This window comes from Arachis ipaensis, chromosome B5 (assembly GCF_059453495.1).
Source record: "Arachis ipaensis isolate K30076 ecotype BB chromosome B5, ASM5945349v1, whole genome shotgun sequence".
Classification (NCBI taxonomy): Eukaryota; Viridiplantae; Streptophyta; class Magnoliopsida; order Fabales; family Fabaceae; genus Arachis; species Arachis ipaensis.
The window spans coordinates 104,725,322-104,731,050 of record NC_142440.1 but is presented as its reverse complement, the minus strand read 5'-3'; the positions used below and the strand labels follow the sequence as shown (position 1 = coordinate 104,731,050).

Here is a 5,729-nt window from a genome sequence, read left to right as displayed (position 1 = left end):
CCACCTTGTAGAGTTATTGGGATATAACCTCATGAACTTCCACTTCCTCTCCAATCATGATGCTATGTATCATGATAGCCTGGTCTATAGTAGCTTCGGACCAGTTGCTAGTGGGAATGATTGAGCGTTGGATGAACTCCAACCATCCCCTAGCCACGGGCTTGAGGTCATACCTTCTTAGTTAAACCGGCTTCCCTCTTGAATCTCTCTTCCATTGGGCGCCCTCTTCACAGATGTCCATGAGGACTTGGTCCAACCTTTGATCAAAGTTGACCCTTCTAGTGTAGGGGTGTGCATCTCCTTGCATCATAGGCAAGTTGAATGCCAACTTTACATTTTCTGGACTAAAATCTAAGTAATTCCCTCGAACCATTGTAAGCCAATTCTTAGGGTCCGAGTTCACACTTTGATCATGGTTCTTGGTGATCCATGCATTGGCATAGAACTCTTGAACCATTAAGATTCTGATTTATTGAATGGGTGAAGAAGAGAGAGAGTGGTGGGGTAGGTGGGGATCCTGTGGGGTCCACAGATCCTGAGGTGTCAAGGATTTCTCATCCCTGCACCATGTGGCGTGCAAAATGCCCCTTTCTGCCAATCCTGGCGTTAAACGCCAGGCTGCTGCCCATTTCTGGCGTTTAACGCCAGCTTCTTGCCCATTCCTGGCGTTAAACGCCAGTCTGGTGCCCTTTTCTGGTGTTAAACACCCAGAATGGTGCCAGACTGGGCGTTTAACGCCCATTCTGCTACCTTTACTGGCGTTTAAACGCCAGTAACTGTTTCCTCCAGGGTGTTCTATTTTTCATTCTATTTTTCCTTTTGTTTTTGCTTTTTCAATTATTTTTGTGACTTCACATGATCATCAACCTACAAAAAACATAAAATAACAAAGGAAAATAGAAATTTAACATAGATAAGTAAAAATTGGGTTGCCTCCCAACAAGCGCTTCTTTAATGTCAATAGCTTGACAGTGGCTCTCATGGAGCCTCACAGATGTTCAGAGTAATGTTGGAACCTCCCAACACCAAACTTAGAGTTTGAATGTGGGGGTTCAACACCAAACTTAAAGTTTGGTTGTGGCCTCCCAACACCAAACTTAGAGTTTGACTGTGGGGGCTCTGTTTGACTCTGTATTGAGAGAAGTTCTTCGTGCTTCCTCTCCATGGTGACAGAGGGATATCCTTGAGCTTTAAACACAAGGGAGTCTCCATTCACTTGAATGATCAATTCTCCTCTGTCAACATCAATAATAGCTTTTGCTGTGGCTAGGAAGGGTCTGCCAAGGATGATGGATTCATCCATACACTTCCCAGTCTCTAGGACTATGAAATCAGCAGGGATGTAATGGTCTTCATCCTTCACCAAGACATCCTCTATAAGTCCATAAGCCTGTTTCTTTAAATTGTCTGCCATCTCTAGTGAGATTCTTGCAGCTTGTACCTCAATGATTCCTAGCTTCTCCATCATAGAGAGAGGCATGAGGTTTATGCTTGACCATAGGTCACACAGAGCCTTCTCAAAGGTCATGGTGCCTATGGTACAAGGGATTGAGAACTTTCTAGGGTCCTGTCTCTTTTGAGGTAATCTCTGCCTAATCAAGTCATCCAGTTCTTTGATGAGCAATGGAGGTTCATCCTTCCAAGTCTCATTACCAAACAACTTGGCATTTAGCTTCATGATTGCTCTAAGGTACTTAGCAACTTGCTCTTCAGTAACATCTTCATCCTCTTCAGAGGAAGAATACTCATCAGAGCTCATGAATGGCAAAAGTAAATTTAATGGAATCTCTATGGTCTCAGCGTGAGCCTCATATTCCCATGGTTCCTCTTTAGGGAACTCCATGGAGGTCAGTGGGTGTCCATTGAGGTCTTCCTCAGTGGGAATCACTGCCTCTTCCTCCTCTCCATGTTCGGCCATGTGAGATGTGGTTATGGCCTTGCACTCTCTTTTTGGATTCTCTTCTGTATTGCTTAGGAGAGTGCTAGAGGGGAGTTCAGTAATTTTCTTACTCAGCTGACCCACTTGTGCTCCAAATTTCTAATGGAGGATCTTGTTTCAGTCATGAAACTTTGAGTGGTTTTGATTAGATCAGAGACAATGGTTGCTAAGTCAGAGTGGCTTTCCTTAGCATTCTCTGTCTGTTGCTGAGAAGATGATGGAAAAGGCTTGCTATTGCTAAACTTGTTTCTTCTACCATTGTTGTTGTTGAAACCTTGTTGAGGTCTCTGTTGATCCTTCCATGAGAGATTTGGATGATTTCTCCATGAAGGATTATAGGTGTTTCCATAGGGTTATCCCATGTAATTCACCTCTTCCATTGCTGGGTTCTCAGGATCATAAGCTTCTTCTTTAGAGGAAGCTTCCTTAGTACTGCCTGTTGCTACTTGCATTCCAGACAGACTCTGAGAAATCATATTGACTTGTTGGGTCAATATTTTATTTTGAGCCAATATGGCATTCAGAGTATCAATCTCAAGAACTCCTTTCTTCTGAGCTGTCCCATTATTTACAGGATTCCTTTTAGAAGTGTACATGAATTGGTTATTTGCAACCATTTCAATGAGTTTTTGAGCTTCTACAGGCGTCTTCTTCAGGTGAAGAGATCCTCCAGCAGAGTTATCCAATGACATCTTGGATAGTTCAGACAGACCATCATAGAAGATTCCTATGATGCTCCATTCTGAAAGCATGTCAGAAGGGCACCTTCTGATCAATTGCTTGTATCTTTCCCAAGCTTCATAGAGGGACTCACCATCCTTCTGTCTAAAGGTTTGGACTTCCACTCTAAGCTTACTCAATTTTTGAGGTGGAAAGAACTTTGCCAAGAAGGCATTGACTAGCTTTTCCCAAGAGTTCAGGCTTTCCATAGGTTGTGAGTCCAACCATGTCCTAGCTTTGTCTCTTACAGCAAAAGGGAAGAGCATAAGTCTGTAGACCTCACGATCAACCCCATTGGTCTTAACAGTATCACAGATTTGCAAGAATTCAGCTAAGAACTGATGAGAATCTTCTAATCGAAGTCCATAAAACTTGCAATTCTGTTGCATTAGAGAAATTAATTGAGGCTTAAGCTCAAAGTTGTTTGCTCCAATGGCAGGGATAGAGATGCTTCTCCCATAGAAATCAGGAGTAGGTGCAGTAAAGTCACCAAGCACCTTCCTTGCATTGTTGGCATTGTTGTTGTTTTCGGCTGCCATGGTTTCTTCTTCTTTGAAGAGTTCTGTTAGGCCCTCTAAAGAAAGTTGTTCTTTAGCTTCTCTTAGCTTTCTCTTCAAGGTCCTATCAGGTTCAGGATCAGTTTGAACAAGTATGCCTTTATCTTTGTTCCTGCTCATATGAAAAAGAAGAGAACAAGAAAGTATGGAATCCTCTATGTCACAGTATAGAGATTCCTTGAAGTGTCAGAGGAAAAGAAGAATAGAAGGAGGGGATAGAGATGAGAGAATTCGAACTTATCAAGAGGGATAGAGTTCGAATTGCACCTTGAGGAGGGGTGTTAGTCCCTTAAATAGAAGGATGTGAGAAGAGGGGAAGAAATTTTCGAAATTAAAGTAAGAGATTTTGAAAATTTGGTAATTGGTTTTTGAAAACTAAGATTGGGAATGAAATAAAGTGATTTTTTTGAAAAAGATTTTGAAATTAGAAAAAGATATGATTGAAAAAAATTAATTTTGAAAAAGATGTGATTGAGAAGATATGATTGAGAAGATATGATTGAAAATCAATTTAGAAAAAGAAAGTTTTTTAAAATTAAAGTTGATTACTTGACTAACAAGAAATTAAAAGATATGATTCTAAAATTTAAAATTTGATCCTTTCTTAATAGGCAAGTAACAACTTGAAAATTTTTGAAGTAAATCTTGAATTGAAGCAAGGATTTTTGAAAATAGTATAAATAAATATAAAATGGAAAGAAATTGATTTTGAAAGAGATATGATTGAAAAGATATGATTTGAAAAAGATTTGATTTTGAAAAATTATGAAAACTTGAAAAAAAAATGTGAATTAAAAACAAAATCTTCCCTCTAGTGTCATCCTGGCGTTAAACGCCCAGAATGGTGCCTATTCTGGCATTTAACGCCCAAATCTCTACCTTTTTGGGCGTTAAACGCCCAGCCAGGTACCCTGGCTGGCGTTTAAACGCCAGTTTTCCTTCTTCACCGGGCGTTTTGAACGCCCAGCTTTTTCTGTTCGATTCCTCTGCTGAATGTTCTGAATCTTCAATTCTCTGTATTATTGACTTGAAAAGACACAATTTTAAAAATATTTTTGAATTTTTAATGATGGGAATAAATAAAAATGCAACTAATCTTAGGAAACTCAAATCAAACAATGCATGCAGGACACCAAACTTAAAAATTTTCATATAAGAGACACTAACAAATTGAGAATGCATATGAGAAACAACAAAACACACAAAACAAGAGAATTTAAAGATCAGAGCACTAAAATCATCAAGAACAACTTGAAGATTAATGAAGAACATGCATGAATTCGAAAAATGCAAGAAGAACAGAAACATGCAATTGACACCAAACTTAAAAATTGATACTAGACTCAAACAAGAAACATAAAATATTTTTGATTTTTATGGTTTTATAAATTTTTTTGTGATTTTCGAAACTTATATGGAAAAGAAAATAAAGAGAATCAAAAATTTTAATAAGAATTTTAGGAATCATGCAATGTTAGTCTAAAGCTTCAGTTTAAAAAGATTAGACATGTTTGGCCAAGCTTCAGCAGGACATTACATTCAATAGCTAAATTGATGAGAATCAATCAGCTTTTGTGATGGTGGGAACATCACCTTGAAACTCTAGAATTCATTCTTAAAAATTCTGAAGAAAGGATACCTAATCTAAGCAACAAGATGAACCGTCTGTTGTCCAAACTCGAACAATCCCCGGCAACGGCGCCAAAAACTTGGTGCACGAAATTGTGATCATCAACAATGGCGCCAAAGACTTGGAGCTCTCAAACGTGAATCACACTTTGTCACAATTCCGCACAACTAACCAGCAAGTGCACTAGGTCGTCCAAGTAATAAACCTTACGTGAGTAAGGGTCGATCCCACGGAGATTGTCGGCTTGAAGCAAGCTATGGTCATCTTGTAAATCTCAGTCAGGCAGATTCAAATGGTGATGGAGGATGGATAATTAAAAGATGAATAAAACATAAAATAAAGATAGAGATACTTATGTAATTCATTGGTGGATTTCAGATAAGCGTATGAAGATGCTTTGTTCCCCTTGAACCTCTGCTTTCCTATTGCCTTCTTCCAATCATTCATACTCCTTTCCATGGCAAGCTTTATGTTGGGCATCACTGTTGTCAATGGCTACATCCCGTCCTCTGAGTGAAAATGGTCCTGATGCTCTGTCACAACATCGGCTAATCAGCTGTCGGTTCTCGATCATGTCGGAATAGGATCCATTGATCCTTTTGCGTCTGTCACACGCCCCACAATCGGAAGTTTGAAACTCGTCACAGTCATCCCTTCCCAGATCCTACTCAGAATACCACAGACAAGGTTTAGACGTTCCGGATCTCAGGAATGGCCGCCAATAATTCTAGCCTATACCACGAAGGTTCCAATCTTAGATTAGAAACCCAAGAGATACACATTCAAGCCATTGCTAGTAGAACAGAGGTGGTTGTCAGCCACATGTTCATAGGTGAGAATGATGATGAGTGTCACGGATCATCACATTCATCAAGTTGAAGAA

The 5,729-nt window shown here is 39.6% G+C and overlaps 1 non-coding gene across 1 annotated transcript; it reads left to right on the top strand.

Moving 5' to 3' along the window:
• Window positions 1-2,685: 2,685 nt before the first annotated feature.
• On the top strand, window positions 2,686-2,793 carry LOC148565239 (small nucleolar RNA R71). The gene has a single exon (XR_015883880.1). It is a non-coding gene; the product is annotated as a small nucleolar RNA R71 (small nucleolar RNA).
• The last annotated feature ends 2,936 nt before the right edge of the window (window positions 2,794-5,729 follow it).